Here is a 19,744-nt window from a genome sequence, read left to right as displayed (position 1 = left end):
GTGGGGGGGGCAGACGGCCCCCGCACACGTGCACAGCATGCACAGGGGCACACGGACGTGCTTGCACATGCGTGTGGGTGCCTCCAAGCGTGCAGGCAACAGCCGACCGATGCCTAAGTAGAGGGGCATTTTGGAAACGACGTGTACTTTAAACTGCAGGGAGCAGACGGCAGAGGCTTGTACCCGCAGTCCCCCGGGCCGCGCCCAGCGGGGAGCCAACCTCCAATCACTTCCTTCCACTGAAATGAAAAATGAAAGCAATTCACAGAAAAGAGTGCTTTACCATTTTGACAAAAGGTAAAAATCTCTTGAGGAAAATAGCCCAAGGTTGGCAAAACACCCCAGAGAGATATTAATTGATCAGGCATCTCATCTGATCGACTGTAGTTCCACTTGGGTGCATGGATTCAGGAGACCCCAGAACTCGGGGCAGGGCGCCGGGCTGGCCCCCGCCCCGCCCCAGCCACGGTCATGCTCTGACACCACCTCCTTCTTCCTCCCAAGGTCACTGATGAGCTGACATGAAATTCCCGGGAATCCTCCGCGAACCGAGGAAAGAGTGGGCATTTCCTGATCTCCACAGGGGAAGCGCCATCCGCGAGGTCTGGAGTCGGGGTCTCGGTGGTTAAAGCGCAGGAGGGCAGCTCCCGCCAGTAGGGCGACCTCTGTGAGCAGGGCCGAGTGGGCCCCCTGCTTTGGGGGGTTCTTCTGACCCCCAGGGGCCGCCCCGGGACAGGAAGGGCGCTCCCCCCCACCAGCCGCACAGCGGGCCCCAGGTCTGTCCAGCACCGGGCCCAGATGAGCCTATTCCTGCCACGTCTGAGCAGACAGCCCTGAGCGTGTCCCCAGACAGCACCCTCTTCCCCATGCTCCTCACCAGACGTGCGATGTCTTCCCCCACCCACTAGATGTGATGTGTCAGACGCACCGTCACAGACCCGTCCAGCTTCTTGATGGAATCCAGCCCAGAGCAGCGTCCCCTCCCCAGAGCCGCATGACACAAGCCACATCCTGAAACGAGGTCCCCATTCCAGAGAGTCTGTGTCCCCCGCTGCGCGTGGCCTCCTGCTGCCATGAGCCCCAGAGCCAGGCCATCACACCGCAGGTGAGCCCGCGGGTTTGGGCGGGAGTCATTTCACACCACGTAGGGTAGAAAACCATAACCACGAGCCGCGTGCTCACGACAGCAGATGCTTCAAATCGCACGGACTGACGTTCCGACCTCACTCAGGGTGGGGCGCTTGGTTGAGCATCCGACTCTTGATTTCGGTTCGGGTCATGATCTCATGGTTCCTGAGTTCGAGCCCCAGCTTGGGCTCTTCTGTGCTGACAGTGCGGAACCTGCTTGGGATTCTGTGTCCCCGTCTTCCTGCCACTCCCTGCTCCCACTGTCTCTGTCTCTCTCCACATAAACAAATAAACTAAAAAACAATCACTCAGGGCTGTCAGCCGGCTGTGAGCACAGCCACAGCGAGCTCCGTGAGAGCCGCCTGGACGTACGGTCCCAGCACTGCCAGAGGGATTTTCCTCCGTCCGAACCCCCAAGTCCAACGAAGTCTTGGGACACGCTGACCTAACTGTCAAATGTTCTTTTTCGTTTAGGTGCCAAACTGACTTGTAAAAGGAAAAATGAGGCAGAACAGAAACATCCATGAATCTGAAAACAACCCAACTGAAGGCACCAGCCGCCCCCAACTTTATTTTCCCAGAGGGTTAGACGTCCTCACACCGTCCGGTCCATAGACTCACATCCACCCCTCCCGGGGGAGGAGACCCCGGACAAGGCACCTGTCAGAATGTGAAGCAGCCCTTCCCTGTGGGAGCTCAGGCCCCCTGGACACCAGAGGCGTCTGCGGGGACAGGCAGACCAGGAGGGAGGGGACAAACTGCTTGAGCTCAGGAGACCAGATGTTCGACAGGAGGACAGGGAGCCGCCCGCGCCCTCACATGTCCTGTTGCGGTGGCTTGCGAGGCACAGGGACGCCAGGATTCATTTCCAGAGGCCCGAAGTCCCAGCCTCCTGAGGGACAGACACCCAGTGACTTCAGCCAGCCTTGCTTCTGGGGGTGCGGGGCAGGGGTGTTCTGGAAGGCTCCGCTGTGTCCCGTGTCCGGCCCGAACTCCCACTGTGGCTCCTTCCACCACCTCGCCAAAAGCCTTCCCGCCACGAGGACAGCCAGGAGAAGGCTCTCAGCCGACCGAGACCCCAGAAGCTTGGGGGTGATGCGGGCAGAGCCTCAGCACAGCAGGGCTGGGCACAGCGGCCGCGTAGGAGCTCAGCCTCACGACCTCCCGGCGGTGACACTGGTGCCTCCTGGGGCCCGGCTGTCCTCCTCTCTGTCCCAGGAGCGATTCTGCTCCCCCGAGGGAACCACCTGCCTGTGCCCCATCCTGGGACTTCGCCCCCTGTGGGCCAGGCGCTGAGAAAGCAAGGCCTTCTCCACCCCCCGCCCTCGATCCTACCTGCAGCTCCTAAACGGGCCTCTCTACAGCGTGACTGAGAGGGTCTGTGTCCTCCAGGGAACACGCAGCCCGTGGCTGCGTGTCTGGCTCGTCTCCACCCCCAGCACAGTCCTCAGGGAAAAGTTAGCTCCTTCTGTGCATTTCTGAGCTACTCCCTTTGAACGTCTGCCCCAGAGGCCCCAGCGGCCCGGCGGGTAGATGGGCCGGGTGGACCCCGCAGGGACTGCAAGCAGGGCCCCCAAGGCCTCGTGGCCAAGCTGAGCGTCTCCCCTGCTTCCGGACGAGAACTCATACATGTATGCAGTTAACAGTGATTTTCTGAGGCCGTGAAGAATCACTCACGTCTAGAAACAGAAGAGTCACACTTGCAGTGACATCTGCTTGCAGACCGCTCAGGCCTTCCCAGTTTCCACCCCTCGACTCCAGAATCAGACCTCATCTTTGTCAGAGGTCCTTCCAGAGCCCGTGTGTCCATGGCAGTGAGGTGAAATGTTTCTGCATAAGTAGCCAACGGCGCTCAGACCCCCAAAGCGTCTGTGCCCTCTCGCTGGCAAGCTGTCCCGTGTGCCGAAGTCAGGTTTCAGCAAATCTATGTTCACAGTCACAAGAGTAAGGCACCGCCGTGCGGGGAGGCCAGCGGGACATTGGAACGTAGCTCCTTCACAGCCTGACTACGGTCCAGCTACAAGGACGCTCGCTGGGCCTGGATGCGGGCGGGAGCTTGGCCAGGAGTGCGCGGCCCCCAGGGGCACCCATGTCCGACTCTCCCAAGGCAGACGGAGGCTGGGGGCCCATTCCCTGCCCCTCAGCAGCTGTGCAGTCATTTCATGGGTGCATTAGCCCCGGGCGTCGCCTTAGGGGTGTGACCCAGCTCCCCTTTCCCGCCTGATTCAGCTCCCTGAAGTCAAGAGACAGAGTGCCTGTGGGAAAGGTTACACATTTTCCTTCCATTCGTGCTGACACTCACACATTCCGGAAGGTCCTAGCCAGCCATATGCGCAAAGTCAGCAACAGGTGGCCATCAAGGCTCCGGGACGTCCCCGGGTGCTCCGGCAGTGAGCCCCTGCCCTCCAAACCCCTCACCAAATATAAGACGAGCCGGATTAAGATGGCCGTGATACAGTCCCGTCAGCAGGCAAGGCCCTCGGCGGCCACTCGGATGGAAGTGTGACCCCGGGATTCCTCAGCCAGCCTGAGTCCCCGTGAGGACAGCAGCGCCCCACACGGGGGGAAACGGGGCGTCTCCTGTGACAAAGCACCTCGGCATGAACATGGGAACAGAGGCCCTGTGCGTTTTCTTGGGAATCTGCCCAGAGTGCCTCTTAGGGAAGAAACTGTCCTTTTTTGGAGACAGCCCTCAGGGTAGGAGGTGAGCCTGCAGCCGTGTGTGGGGACGTCGGTGCCCGGCAGCGGGCGGGTCTTAAGGCTCACAGGTGAGAATCACCTTGTCTCAGAGCCGCTCTGGGCGGGGGAGGGGACCCGGGCAGTGGCAGCTCTCGACCTTTTCCCAGATTCCTGTTTCCGGGCACGTTCCCGGGTCTCGAGAACAGACCCCAGGGAACACCGGGGCTGGGATCGTGGGGCACACACGGCAGTGGATGGCGGCGGGGGTGGGGGAGACAAGTTTGAGGGGCGAATCACATGGCAAGCAAAGGAGACTTGGGGCGAGGAGGAGCCGCCGTGTCCTCGCTAGGAGGTGACATCTCAGCAGACAGGAGGGAGCAGGAAGGGGACTTCGGGGAGAGCTGAGGAAGGGTGGGGGCTGCGGGCCTGGTGCACAGCAGCAGGGAGGCAGTTTCCCACCAGAGGGGCGGGGCTCTTCCCTGACCCGATGGACTCAGGCTGCCGACCTGAGCGGGGGCGGGGACAGACCGGCAGGGAGGACCAGCGGCCGGGCTGGGGTGCCCCAGTGAGCGCCGAGAGCAGGCAGCTCGGATGCAGACTCTGGGGTGTGTGACCTGTCCGGGAGCCGTCTTGTGCACAGGTGGGCGGGTGAAGGCTCCGCCCCCGGGGCGGCGTCTGGTGTTACCGCCTCGGTCGGAGGACGCCTGAGCCCTTGGGAGGGCCCCTGGCGGGACCACTTATTCCAGCAGAAAACAGTGAACATCTGTCGAGGATTTGGTGAGTGACCAATGTGGTGACCTCCCAGTTCCGTGGCCACTCCTGCGTGCTGCGATCGGCCGCTGGGGACGCGTCTGCAGACCCCGCACGGCTTGTCCACGAGGAGCCACAGCCACGGGCGCCGAGGGCGGGCCCCGCACCACACGCCCGAAGCCCGTGGAGCTGCATCTCCCGGTCGGGACGGCGTGGGCGTGGCGCGTCCCTCCCGGGGTTGCCACGGGCGTCAGTGAGGCCTCGCACACCAGTGCTCCCTCCCCTGACGTCACCCAACCTTGGAGCATCCGGCCCTTTCCAGCTCTTCTGGGTTCTTCCGTGTTTCCATTTGATTACTGCTGTTCCCCCCAAAACAGTGCCGGCCACCCAGACACGACAGGCCCAGACACCAGCAGTCCAGGCTGCTCCGTAACGTGGCTTGTGTTGTAGGCCCACAGTTTGCGGACACTTTGACCTCACAACGGTGACAACTGGATAATTTGTTTAAGAACAGAAAGCGAGACTGCACCTGAGTTCTTCTTCTCCCCGGCTGGGCTTTATTAGGCATCACTGTGTATCCCCAGTATTAGGCACCACTGTTTATCCCAAGTATTAGGCACCACTGTGTGTCCCAAGGATGAAAATACAAAGGCAACAGCAAAGGCCTTCCTAGCACCTTCTTTCCAGACCTCCACATCCCCTTGCCCTGGTCCCCTCCCTGTGCCCTCAGCTCCAGGCCAGAAACCGCCCCTCGGTCCCAGGTCCTGCTTTCTCCCCATGGCTGTGTGTCCCCGTGCTGGTGTGCTGGTGTCCATGATGGGTTTGTGTGTCTAAAGGGCAGTTTTATGTGTCTCTTTGCCCTCGAAGCCCTCCAGGGGCCAAACGGAGCCCACAGTCCTCAGACCCAAGTTCAAAGTCCCCACAACCAAGGCCCAACTTGCGTCCAGAACCTCACTGTCCACCGTCCACTGCTGTCCACGTAACTGCGGGGACAGCAGAGTGGGCATCCCCCCATCACCCCCTCCCCCTGGGCCTCAGGCTTCCTGGACACCGGGCCCCGTCCCTGGGCTTCCCAGGTGGTCCCCTGACTGCGGCCACTCATGCTTCAGACAGCGAGACATCCGCCCATTGAGCCAGAAGCCAGCATCATGCACAGCTCTGACCGCACCCTCCAGGCCTGACCCTGCAGCAGGGAGGTCTCGGGGGGGAGGGGGCTCTGTTGTCCTCCCTCCTGGAGCCCCCATGGCTGCCCCTCCAAGGCCCAGGCTCTGGGGAGGGTCAAGCCTTCAGGGTCTGTGGTACCCGAACGCTCTTCCAGGAACGTAAGCCGGCAGCCAATCTTCAGCAGGCGGGTCGCCCTCACGGGCTGCGTTGGCGGGTGCGAAGATGTCCGCTGGGAGCTCCGGGAGTCCCTGATGCCCAGGGGGCCGTGCCCAGGGGCGTCCTTGGCTCACAGGGGCAGCCTGACGTCCCTCAGGTCAGCCGGGCGGCCGGGGGATCTGCGCCAGGCCTGGCTGCTCTCCGCACACGCGTGCCTCTGCCATCGGCGGGGTGTGGGCTGTGGCTGCTGGGCCCGGGTGGTCTCACTCCCCCGGGGGGTCAGCCGGCTGTCAGCTTGGGTGCCGGCGAGACTGGGCCACGTGGCTCCCCTGTCCACTGGGCTGGCCTGCTGTGCTCAGGGTCCCACGACACCCACGGAGTTCCGGGCTCAGAACTAGCTGAGAAGCACATCACCTCTGCCACATTCTTCGGCCCGAAGACACAGTGGCAACGAGGCCAGCTGGGATCCAGGAGGTGGGGAGACACCCGCGTTCGCCAGTGGAGCTTCTGGGTCACCCTGCAAAAGGGCACGGATGCAGGGCGGGGTCCCCAGGGACATCTGATGGCGACCCACACACCCCTCAGCCCATCTCCCCAAGAGGAAGGGGCTCAAGCCCACAACCGGCTGCGGCTTCCACCTGCCGTTGAGAGACCCCTGCAGCCTTGTCCTGCCCAACGGTAGGAACGCCATCCCCAGCGGCTGCGCCCTCCGGCCTCACACACCCCTGTGGGCTTCCTGGCCAAGCTCCCTCTTCAGCGTTCTCTGGGGAGGCGCCGTGTTCAAGTCCGCCCCAAAGCTTCCGGTCATTCTCGCGGCTCTCCCGGGAACGGTCTCAGGTAGCGTCCGCCCACCCCGGGCAGCACAAAGACCCCAGATCCCCGGCTCGTGGGCTCCCAGTATCTGCCTCCGCTTTCCCTGGAGGCCGCTGCACTGGCAGGGGGGTCGGGGACGGGACGGAAAGCTGGCCGTGCTCCCCTGATGCACAGGTCCTCCCTCCGAGCGCCCCCAAGCCTCCGCCCCTTCGTGTGGTGGGCGGGACGACAGGAGACGGTCAGAGCCTAAGCCCTTTCTAGAACGAGGGCCTGGTGTCCTCACGTGGAGCTTTGGCAGAAATTCAGAGGCAAGAGTAAGACGCCTGCTTAACCTCCGGTTCCACATGGACCCGACTTTCTGGTGGCCTCACAAACATTCTTGTTTTGCTCCTGTGTCACAAGGGAACTTGCTGGCTCTGTGCAGATACTACCTTTCCAACTACGCTGTATTCTGTGTGAGGCTGGGGCAGGCGGCAAGGGGCGTCTCGCTTACCTCTCTGCTGAGGAAATCCGAACCCAGCGGTCCCAAGGCTGGAGTGTCACAGTCCTGCAAATGCTCATGCGGAAAGCACCCGAGTGACCGCGGGCCGGCTCCTACGATTCTGCCTTCAGCCACCTCCTCCCAGACCTCATCAAGTCAGTTGTTGTGTGACGGGTGTGCTTGCTGCACAGAATGGTCAAAGACGTTGAAGGATAACGATTGTTTCCCTTTAAAAATGATCGATTGCAGTAAACTGAATACAGTTCGAGGAAAAGCAATGAACTCACTGACTGGAATGGGCTGTTCAAGGGCCACCACCCACATCCAAACAGCCAGGGTTCCGGGAACTTGCTTCAGGACAAACTTCACTGCCTCTTTCTTTATTTTTAAAGTTTATTATTATTTATTTCGAGAAAGATACAGAACACAAGGGGCGGGGGAGTGGGCAGAGAGAAAGGGAGAGAGAGAGAGAATCCCACGCAGACGCCTTGGTGTCAGTGTAGAGCCGGATGGGGGACCCGAACCCACAAACGGTGAGGTCACGACCTGAGCCGAAAACGAGTCAGCCGCCCAGGTGCCCCTTCGCTCCCTCTTCCTAAGACGTCACCTCCTTTTCTCTTTCTTGCTTTCGGGCCCAACGGGTGGAACCAGCAGGGCCGTTTGGAGAAGCCCCACACGGAGCAGGTGACTGACCACCAGTCTCAGAAGCATCAGGGAAACTTTCGCACCGAGCGCCGTGGAGAAGGACACACCGCGCTGGTCCTTCGGCAGCCCGACCAGTGCCAAGACGACGTATTTGCCCTTGAATTATGTTTTTCTTCTCACACTGATCTGTGAGTCCTGAAAAACATCACTGTTAAAAAAAGAAATTCAAAGGAGACAAAAGAAATGAATAAAATCCCTGCTCGGAGGGGGAAAAGCTGCCAATAGGGAGATTTCATGCTTTTGTTAATTAAACGAACAAAGCAAGAGAAAAAAAAAAAAAAAAACAGCGCAGTAGGCTGTATCCTGCATAACAGCTTCCACTAATAAAAAGTAATAGACAATTTCCTGCACCGGCTTCTTGTGAATACTATTATAGCAGGTAATGGAGTTTGGGAACCGGAGGCCTCGCCGGCTGTCAGAAGGAGGCCGCCCCACCTTCCTCTTCTCTTTATTAAATGACTAAGTGCAGCCGCCTGTGTCCTATCTCTACCTCTCCCCACTATTGGATTGTATTATTTTACATTTTGATTGAAATGATGTCACAGCCAGATAAAGGCCGGGCCCCAGTGTTGTAATTGAATGGGTCCGAGTTGTTTATTCTAGCCATCTACAGCCGCGCTCCGCTTGTCCTAACACTGCGCGCATAAAGGGCCTCCCTTGTCTAACACGTTGCTGATTAGATCTATTAACAAAAAAGGTATCGAACTGGGGGGTCGAGGGCCTGGAGCTGGAGTTTCAGGGGGAAAAAAAAATTGAAAAAAAAATCAAAGGAGAAGAGACGCCACCTGCCAAACTTTCCAAGTGTGACCGGAAGTTTCCGCAAACGGGTTCTGCATGGTGTCCGCACAGACGTCAGCCCCTCTGGTGGAGAACACCTAAGCGGTGGCCGGTGGGGGCTTGACCGTCCTGCAGGTGTATCTGGGTTCACCTTCCTAAGTGCTGCACCCGTGTTCCTGTTTGCAGGACAGCCCCAGCTTCCTCTGAAGACTGAGTTTCCATTCACTTCATTTGGGGATAAAAATAACGGAACATCTATAGCGATGGGGAAAGTGGAGGAGTTGTTAGTTCTGCTTATGTTCAAACTGTCGGGATTTTTAAAGTAACAACGTTTCCCCCTAAATCCCGCCGCTGAAACAGAGCTGTGGTGACGTGATTTGCATCAAGAGCTGCTGATTCTGATGCACCTGTGTAATTACACACGGTACGATCGCAGGGGCCGGGTTATCTTTGTGTGTACAAGTGAAGCCAGTGTTCTGCCCGACATCTTTCAAGATAATGCTTAAACTTCGTTGGAAGACAGTCTGAATTTAATATGTGAAAAGGTAAGGACTGAAGAATAAACGTATAAAGTAGTGCTTTGAGTGAAGCAAATTTCCCTGGATTTTCCGCATTTCTGGGACATAGACCCCGGGTCCCCCCACTGTGGGTCCTTCCATGCCCCCCGCCCCCGACCACAGGCGCTCTCACCAAAACCCTGCAGTGTTTGCTGGGAGTGCCGTTGCCCAAACCTGCAAGTCAAATAGATACTTCTCAGTAGAGCCAAGAGCAGTTTTTAAATATGTAGTCCTTTTGGTTTCTGATTTTCCTGCACAGTTGGATTGCACCTTGGAACACTCAGGCTCTTAGAGGTAAAAATGCATGGACCCCACAGTCTCTTCCCCTTAAAAATACACGATTGTCTCAACCTTGATGTTCTTGCCCCAAAAGGGTTGACTAGGCAGGGTGCGTGTCCCTCAGCAGGTGAACGAATAAACAACCAGGGGTCCGTCCGGACGGCGCAATTTCATGCAGCGCTGAAAAGAAAGCAGCTATCGAGCCACAGAAGGATATGGGGAAAACCAAAATGCATATCACTAAGGGAGAGAAGCCAGGCTGAAAAGGCCCCACACCGAAGGACTCCAACTCTGTGACGTTCTGGAAAGTGCACAGCTATGAAGACAGTGAAATGCTGAGTGGTTTCTGCACTTTACCGTACCGGTGGATGTGTGTCATTACACATTTGTCCCAATCCATAGAACACAGTGGTCCTGATGGCACTGTAATTGATAATCATGTGGTAACGCCCCTCCGTGAACTGTAGTCACCATACTGCACCGACATGAGACGCCGGTGATGGGGGAGCGGTGGTCTGGGGGAGACAATTGCACGTAAGGACTCTGCATTTTATGCTAGGTTTTCTTGTACATCTAAAACTGCTCTAAAAACCAAAGTCACCAATATTCACCGTTAGCTTTTCCTGGAAAACCAGGATGTATTTCCCCAGCCCAAAGCACACTGTGGTGTCGTGTGGCCCACCCCTCCTCGCCGGGGTTCCTGCACCTGCGGCGGCTTCCCTCCCTGCCCTCCCGTGTGCCCTCCGCAAAACCGAGGGCCCTCAGTCCTGCTGGAGCATCAGAGCACCTGCTGGAAACAGCACGGCACCTTCCAGGCCAGAGCACGGCCCAGCCCCAGGCCTAGCTCGTGCCGTAGGATCGCATAACCTCGGACCGAGCAGAGCGCCGGACACACCCCACTGCAGACACAACTTCGCTGGTGATGCTGGGACACTGACTGTGTGCGGCCCTATAGGTATTTCCCTGTTTCCTGCCCAGAGATTAATGAAGTTACTTTGTCAAATATGTCCTCAGCACCTCTGGGCATTTCGTTAACTTAAAAAGTGAGGAAAGTACCACAACAATGTGATTTAATTTGATTTCAGCTTCTTGTGAAATCCATATTAAAGGAAACAGGCAGACACGTTAAAGTGTTACCCGCCTACGCGAATGGTTTCCTGATTAATAAGCAGCAACAGAGGATACGGAGAGAATGCTGTAGAGTCGGCACATCTACCTTCCTGGCACCGGCCACCCTATTAACCTCCAGGGGTCCCATCGTCAGTGGAAACGTCACAGCCATCCGCCCCGACTTCCCCCAATTTGATCACTTGTGGGACACCGTCTCCCTCTACTTCCCATCCTATCGTCCATCCCCTCCGTCTTCCCGTCCCTCCGCATTGAGTTGGGCTGGAGCCCCGTCTCCTGCTCAGAGACCCAGAAGCATCCAGGGACACTGGTAGGAATCCCACCATGGCAGGTGCCCAACATGGACGTCTCTCTGTCCTCCTACACCCCAGGAGGTCTTTGCCAGTGAGAGACACCGGAGCCTGGAGGGAACCCATTCCACTCTCTCAGGCGATGCCATCGGGGCCAGTGGGCAAGCCCACCAAATAGCACCACAAAAGGAGGCCAGGACCCGTGTGCTACACCCAACCAGGACGGCTGCGGTAGGACCACTGTCTCCTAACGTGACAGGCAGGGTGTCTGGGGTAGATCACGCAACGGTCACGACTGGAGTGACAGCACACGCTCAGCTGTTAATAACACTGACCTGAATCAGATGTCGGAATTATCCAACAAGGAATTGAAAGCAGCTGTCATAAAAATCTTTCAATAATCGCTTACAAATTGCCTTGAACCAAGTGAAAGAAAATCACAAGAAATTGAAGTTGTAAAAAATAACCAAACGGGAATCGTCGAAGGGAAAGGTCCAGCCAGTGGAGCCCTGCAGAGTGAAGAGACAGCAGAAATAACCAGTGGGCCTGAGGGGAGAGCGGCAGGGTTCACGCAGCAGGAACAGCAGAGACAGAAGAGACGGGAAAAACGGAGACCGTGGCAACAGCACAGGGCCCGGCGTCACATCACCGAAATCTCCAGGGAAAGGGCAGAGGGGAGGCTGTGAAAGTGCCTGGAGGAACCTTGGCTGGAAACGTTCCGAATTTGCTGAAAGACACAAGCCTCCACGTACAAGGTGAGCGAAAGTCACACGGGATGAACCAAAAGCAAACAAACACAACCACACACCCCCGCTCCGAGTTAAACTTGTAGAAACTAAAATCGAAGAACAAATTGGGAAAGAAGAGAAAAACCTCATCGTCACAGGGATCTCCGACTTTCTACCTCCCGCCATGGTGGCCAGAAGGAAGTAGCAGCACATCTCACCAAGCCCCAGGAGGGGGGCGTTGACGGAATCCTCTGGGGTGGTGGGGGGAGCTGCCTGCAGGAAGGAGGGGAAACAAAGACATTTACGGAGGAAGGCTGCTACAAGAATTCATCACTAGCACATCTAATAGTCCCCAGTTTTCACTGGGTCTCTTTAATTATGATGCCAGTTAAAAGTAGGATGTTCATCTTCTGCAAAAGTTTGGGGTCGTTTTTACTGGATGTAGAAGAAATGATACCTCTGTCCCCAAAATAACCTATCATGTAGCAACATCCAACGGTGTCAGGATAACGAACGGGAGCTCTGGAGGCGAGGCACAGCTCTTTATTCGCCGCACTTCCTGACACACGAGGATGTAAGGCAACTCGGCACGCTTATGAAAACTGAAAAGTGATCACTTACTATCTAGAGAATCTGAAAAGCGCCTGGGAACTCTTGGCATTTTCTGAAAGGCTTCTTGCCAATGCAAACGCATGTATTTTTAACAAACATGTTCGACACCATTCCAACATGCTTTATTATGATCCAAAGGACTTCCGGTTTGTCAAAATCTCCCCCTAATCCAAAAATGCAAATACTCTCCTCCGAGAGGAGAAACTCCATCTGCCAAGAAGAAGATTCTAAATGTGTGGGAGTCAACGCTTACCCCGAGGGTGAAATCAAGTGCTTTATCTTGAGGTGGACCTTCTAAAAGTGAGAAGACCTGCGGCATGAAACCTGTGTCGAACTGTATACCCTCCGGGCAGGTGCACTGATAGAAAGAACTGTTCCTTATCAAGACGGGACAGAAATTGCAGAGCAGGCACCATCAGAGTGTGCAGAGGGGTTTGCGTCCAGCCTGGTTCCGCCCATCGGCAAGATTTGCCGTGAGACGTCTAGACCTTTCCGGCCTCACGTGCAGAGTCCTTGTCCGGGGGCGGGAGGTTGGGCTCTTTCTTTTCAAGCCCTCCCCCCAAAGTCCACCGTTCCAAAAGAGTTCCTCCAAGTGAACTCCAGAAATTTCAGGGCAAGAAAAATCACGGCAGTTATCTGTGAAAATGTACAAAAAGAACTCGGGGTGGGGAGAGAGATAAAACATGGAAATCAGTCATCAAAGTGCAGACAGGGTTGGCCACATTTTATGACAGATGCTTAAAATATTTATCACAAACAAATGTACCCTTTGGCTTTTCCTTAAATCTCATTCCTAATCCCTTAACTCGCCAAATGGAGTCCAGAGCAGTACAAATTGATAGTTCGTGTTCTCGAGGTTATATGCTTTATGCATGACTCTACTATAAATATTTGATAAAATGTATTTTGGCGTATATTAGGAATCAAAAGTACAATTCTGATACCAAGTCTTAATAACTATCTGTGATTAAAATAAAAACAGGAAACGTAGAAAAAAAATAGCCATCTGTCCATGAGGAATCTTATCATCTCTTAACCCTTAACATGAAAGGTTTAACAAACAAACGAAGGAGTTACCAGACTTTAGAGTGGGGGCGGGGAGGACCCTTCACCTAATGACGGATTTCGTCATTACAAAAAATTGCCCTTTCATGTGATAGAATTATTTTTAGTCCCAGGAATTTGGGAAACTGGACTGTGTTCATCTCAGAGGTGATCTGGGGGTCCCCAGCCCCACGCTGTGAAACTGGTTCCTTCACTGCAGCGGGAAACCAACCAACACACATAAAAAGGGAGAGTCGTAACTCGTGGTTTGCAAACCACAGGATATTGTCCCCTACATTTATAGGGAAACCATCTCAGAAATTGGCATCGGTCGTCAGTAACTTGAAAGGACATTTGCATTTAGCGTGGCAGTCAGGGTTCGGCACAAACAAGCGAAAGGCCCCCTCCCCGCTTCCCACGGGGGTCTGCAGACGGTTTCCCCCCTCGGACTGCCATGAAGCCGCATGTGGGAAAGGCCAGGAGACCAAGGCAGACTGTTCGTCAGACGCTATGGAGTTGCCCTGCTGGGGACACGACAGGGGACACGTTCAGGGAGAGATGGGGAAGGGGCGCCCGGAGCCCGGGGCCCAGAGCAGAGGGGGGCATGGAGTGGGCTGAGTATCACGCAGTAGGATCCGGGCCTCTCCCGCTCTTGACTTTGGGCAGTTCTCCACTTCCATTGCTTTTACGGGTGTGCTGGCATGTGTGTGCACGTGTGTGTGTGAGGGAGCATCCTAGTGAAAGGGGCCATAGGGAGGAGGGCGGAAGCCTGGTTTTACTCCAAATCCGTGTCTTCACCAACTCGGTTCCCTGCCAACCACTCCCCACCTCACGGGAAGTGCCGTTAGGTCTGCGCTTCGGGGAGAAGGGTGCTGAGCCGTAAGGAGCTCGGTAGCTCTCCTCAGGTCACCGACCAGGGCATGGAACAGAGAGACCCTGGTCTCTCCCCCTCGAAAGTCTGAATCTTAAGAATCACCCTCATTGGACTGCAAGCCGAGCCCTTCCGCTGGCCACATGTAGCTGGGGATCACGGCCCCGGAAACTGGGTCCACAGGGAGCACGCTGGGCTTCCGGTGCCGGTAGCTTCTTTCAGCCGTGACAGTCTCCTGCCACGCGGTCACCAGCCAAGTCCTCCCGCGGGGCCTTCTGGTCCTGGTGGGCGTCGGGGATGCACCGGCCACCCGCGGGCGGGAAGGATGTGGACGTGGTCCCGCGGGCTCCTTACGCGCCCACCGGGTCCCACGCACACGATGCCTGGACGCAAACGTAAACACAGTGAAGATGTCAGGGAGAAGAAAAACCCTGAGTGTGTCCTCCATTTTCCCGATATTTAGGACAATCTCTGCCGTCTCATCACAGGAAGAACTTTGGCGAAGCTGATGTCATCATGCTTCCTGCACACAGAAGCAAAGGACGTGGGGACGGTTTAGTAGCGAGAGGTGGCGCTGTCTGTAGGCTGTGCCTCCAGATCGGCGCCCAGCTGGCGGAGGAGACCCCTTCTCCCTGTGCTCAGCAGAGTGGCTTCCCTTCACGTGGCCCCCGCACCACATCCACCTCCAAACGGGCGTGACTGACAAAGAGCATGCTTCCAGAACACTCCCTCCTACCGGCAGACACGTTATTGTGTAATCCGTGGGTAGGGGTGACTCAAAATCCAGGTTAAATCATGGTTAACATTTTCCAAGAAACTGCCATTTTCCAGCCATTGTGCTAAACAGCACCTGTGCATTCAACCCTTGTAGGATCTCCCTGAATGAGGACGATTATTCATTATCCTGTCAGGAGAGAATATGCACTCACTCTCTGATCTCACAGTCAAATGTCCAGCCAGGATTCAGACCCAGATTGACTGCCTTCTTGATCCTGCCTGCAACTAACTCTAGGCTGGACCTTCCTGGGCCAAGTGCACACGGCATCCCACAGCCGCACCAACGGGTACATGGTGTGGAACATGCCAGAGGTGCCCTCTGTGACCCCAAATGCCAGTGCCAGGCATCTGCCCCCAGCACTCCACGGCCACGCAAACATCTTGTTTTTAGTTAGGGTTGATATTTCCTTTTTACTGATGTGTGCACACGAGTCCTGCCTGCCTCCTCCACAAAGGACCTGGGGGAGCTTGCAGAAACTAAGAGAAAATAAAACAACCTAGAAATACAAGTAAACCATTTGCATCGAAATCCACTAACCTGCCTTCCTTCAGAGCCAGAGATCTGCCCTTGGAGCGGACGCCTCCCTGCCAAAGACCAGGGCTTGGAGGCTGTGGGGGGAGAAGCAGGGGACACTCACGCCCGGTGCACTGAGTGGACGCGCCGTCACACAGCTCTGGTGTGCTTCACCAGTCTCCTCCTGTGCTTAGTCACATAGTCTGTTATTTGGTTTTTTGGGGGAAGAAAAATGTCTTCATTTGGTAGAGAATCTGGTTACTCTGCAAATTAATGCCTGTCCCCTTCACAGAAATAAATACTGAGTTTTGACCACAGTGTTAAGCAGGTTTTCCAGAGAAACAAAACCAGCAGGAGATGATGATGATGATGATGATGATGATGATGAAGGTGAAGAAGAAGAAGAAGAAAGAGGAGGAGAAAGATAGATAGATAGATAGATATATAGATAATAGCTAATAGATGATAGATGATAGACAAGTACTCGCACACGCACACGCATACGTACACACAGATGAGAGCCGAGTCCCAGACTGAGCACCTGTGGTGGCGGGGGGGGGGGGGGGCAGGGGGGAGCTGCTCGGACCTTCTAAACCCACCCCTCAGACCAGACTATAATCTGCCAACCACTCACTCCCATCTTGCAAAAGGTCAAGACAACCAGACCCTACTTACCTCAAGAAGGAAACAGAGCAGTTGAGATGCACCGTTCTTTGGATTAGGTGGAAGGAAAGTTGTTCTTAAAAAAAAAAAAAAAAATGAATGCCACCTTGGTGCAAGCGTCCTTCTGTGTCTCCCAAGATCCTCAGCTGTGCTGACACATGGGACTGACACAGCATCGGCTCAGAATCGTCACTTTGGCTTGCATCCCAACAAGGCAGATTCTTCAATTATCTTGATGTTCCAAGAGTTGTGACTGGCCTTTTGTGAAGGAAGAAACCAACTTCCGAGACTGACTTACCCACATGCATCTGGCTGGAAATTATCATTATAATGTGTGTGAAATTTTATCTGCCAGTCTCTCCACATGGATGAGGTTTGGCAAAAGGCTGTTTTACCGGTTGTGAATTTTCCTCCTCTCCCGCCCCTAGCCATGGCGGTTCGCCTCCTTGGGGTCTCCTCCTTTGCGTGGCTACCCCTGCTCGTCACACCAGGGCACAAACTGTGCTGCATCTCTGTCCTCGGGGGCCCGCCCCAGGCAGCTGATGGTCCTAGGGAAGCAGGCGGGTCAAGTCTACTCAGAAGACTTAATTTTCGCAGAAAAGCATGGACGGGGAGGGGGGGAAGGTAAACCTGGAACGAGGAGCGCGATTGTACCCTGAGCACCGTGCGTGACTCACTGGGACATCGGTCCACCTGTCGTGTGGGATTGCCAACACCCCGAGCAGGGGGGATGGAAGCAAGGAAGGAGCTAAGCTACCGGCAAGCGTAGAGCAGGCCACCAGAAACACTTTTCTGAGGTTTTTAGGGTTTCAGAACGAAGCTAGGTTTACCACGATACAGCACAGGGAGGATGCTGTTTTATGTTTTCAAAAGTCTACCGCTAAATTTATCTTCCTGGAGAGTGTGATGCTAATAACCTTCCTCCCTTACTTTCCTTTAGCCTGTAACTTGCTTGAAATGCCGTGTGTGTGTGTGTGTGTGTGAGCGTGTGTGCACACGTGTGAAATGCCAAGTGTGTGTGTGCACACATGCATGTGTGTGCACACGTGTGTGATTTCCCCATGTCCCCAAAGAGTTACCAAAAATATGGAATGAAAATACTGTTAGAAGCAAATTATTTCACTTACATTTGAGAGTGCATTGTTTTAAACACTGCACCATCCAGCCTTGGAAATATTAAAGCTTCTATCCGAGAAGTTACAGTCCCCAAATGGGGTCTTGGCAACTCCCCCCCATTTTGTTCTCATTCCTAACAGGAGACCCAGTAGCCATGACTTCTCAGGCCGACACACAACAATCACCTGCTTGCATCGGTCTTTTATGATGATGTTTTGTGGGGTTGACATAATCGGGAAAGCATAATTCAATTTAAAAAAAAAAATTAGCCATTTATTAGAGTGTGGGCAAGACATAAGCATCTCCGTGAATCATACACGCCAATAATGAAAACTAAAAATACAATGAACTTTCCCTAGCAGCAGTGTAATAGTTTAATTGTATACAGTTATTCTTACATTAAAAGCTGCATACCTGGCAAGCTTTATCGGGTAACAGGGACTTTTAAATGTGCCAATGTTTCTACACGAGTAACGTGGGTCAATTGCAGAAGGGGTAACCATAATGATTAAATCATTAAAATTTTGTCTACGCTTCACAGAGCATAGAGAAAATTAACTTCCCACCAACCTCATTTTTCTGCTGAACATGAAATAATGATTTTCTGCCAGTATAATTACAAAGCTAACATCTGATAGAGTCAGCATCCAGGGGGGATTAGCGCAGGCGTGAGTATTAGACCTCATTACCAGCTTGACTGCAAAATTATTACATCTTGTAATTGGAGGGTGAGATTTATATACAGATTGGCCGGGTTTCTGTAAGATTGTAATTACAAGCTTCGTTGGTTTGCTACTTATCACACGGTGCAGGAGGAGGCAGAAACAAGCAGAGAGGAGACCATTTCATTAAGCTGTAACCCTATCAAGGGAGGAGCGCTGTAACGTCCCTGTATTTATTAGGCCAAACAGAGCTGTTTGCAGAAGGGGAGACCATTTATTACCGCCTGACAAATGGGATTTCATTTATTTAACCTCGGCGATCTATTTCAGTAAAATGTACAAACGAGCCATCCATTTTATGATTCCGGAGTCAACGCTCAATTATCTAAAGGCTAACTGAGTGTTAAAGTGGCCATCTGCTAGGATGAATCCATTGATTTAATTTGCCTCGTGTTGCTGAATGGTTCCGGGGGCGCGGGGGGGAGGGCCGAGCCCGCCTGAGTGATGGGGGCGCGGGCGAGCCCCCTCCCGGCCGCTGTCTGCGCGCGTGTGTGCGTGTGCGCGCCTGCGTGTGCGCGCCTGCGTGTGCGCACATCCTTAATCCTTCACACAATGGAAGGAGGCGATCAATAGCAGCTTAAATTTTATGAGACAAGGAGTTAAGTTGTTCTGCCCAAGCCGAGCACCTTTGTTCTCCCGTAACAAGTCATCTCTGCGGCGGAATTAATATTGACAGGCGGGCTTCTTTGTGGCTAATTTGGAGGGCGCCCGGGCCGATGGGCGGGCGGGCGGTAATAGAGCCGTTGTTAGGGTCCGTTGTGGCAGCTGCGGGGGACACCCTGCCCCGGCCGCTGCCCCGGCGTCCGCCAGCCCTCACGGGGCTTCGACGCTCTCAGACCCCCGCTCTGTTGCAAGGTAAATACGGAAGCAAGAGGGCATTTCTTTGCAAGGGGGTGTGGGGTGTCATCGGGGCCCGGGCAGTCCCCAAGCGGCCCTGCTGTGCTCACACGGCCAATTGTCCCCGGGGCGGGCAGTGGGCGGCTCCCACGATGGCTCTTAGGGACTTGCTGCCGGACGTCTTCTGGGCCCTCCTGCCCCGCAAGCCCAGGAATCCTGCCCAGACCGCTCTCTGGCAGTTGCAGAAACTTCCCGGGTCAGGGGGCGGCGCGGGAGAGGCTCTGCCCAAGGTCCCCTGGTGTGGGTGCTGTTTGTGACAGGCGGGAGAAGCCCCTGGAGCGGGTATCTGCAAGGAAGGGGCCTGCCTGGTGACACCCATTTCCAGAACGTTCCAGGCTGCCTCCGCCCCTAAGAAAGAGCCCCCTCAGAGTACCCCATTGCTCCTGCCGCTGACCCAGGACCACGCGGGAAGGCTTCCAGAACACGGAAAAGCTGTTCCTTGAATGTCTCTCTCTCCGGGGCCCGGCATCCCGAAGTTGTGCATTTAACTGTGAGCCCCTCACGTTCCGGAAGGACAGAGATCAGGAGGAATTTTCTCAGGGACGAGCCTGTGGCTGTTGACGGCCACAGCTCCAGGTCTCTGAGTGCGACAGTTACGCTTCACCCCACCCGCGTGCACTCGAAGCCCCAGGGGCCCTCTGTTCGGTGACCCTCCACCCCGCGTGTACACGAAGCCCCGGGGGCCCTCTGCTTGGTGACACAGGGTGTCTGTTCCAGGTCCTTCTGTGTCAACTCTTTCCCCTCATGGTCCCTCCTCTTCTTCTCCCTCTCCCCTCCTCGGTGGGTGCGGGTGGGGCTCTGCCTCCACTGTCACCACCCTCCCTGGCACATTGTCACATCACAACCACACTGCCCCTTCCAGGCCCGTATCAGAGTCCACAGTCCTCCCCTGT

The 19,744-nt window shown here is 55.2% G+C and overlaps 1 long non-coding RNA gene across 1 annotated transcript; it reads right to left on the bottom strand.

The window, feature by feature from the left end:
* Positions 1–12,352: 12,352 nt before the first annotated feature.
* Positions 12,353–16,287, bottom strand: LOC131507795 (uncharacterized). Its single transcript, XR_009259726.1, has 2 exons — positions 16,129–16,287; positions 12,353–14,685 (listed from the first exon to the last, which is right to left on the bottom strand). It is a non-coding gene; the product is annotated as an uncharacterized LOC131507795 (long non-coding RNA).
* Between the last annotated feature and the right edge of the window lie 3,457 nt (positions 16,288–19,744).

The sequence above is a fragment of the Neofelis nebulosa genome, chromosome 1, assembly GCF_028018385.1.
Source record: "Neofelis nebulosa isolate mNeoNeb1 chromosome 1, mNeoNeb1.pri, whole genome shotgun sequence".
In the NCBI taxonomy this organism is placed as follows: domain Eukaryota; kingdom Metazoa; phylum Chordata; class Mammalia; order Carnivora; family Felidae; genus Neofelis; species Neofelis nebulosa.
Note: the sequence above shows the minus strand (reverse complement) of the source record. Positions and strands in the feature narration are given on the sequence as shown.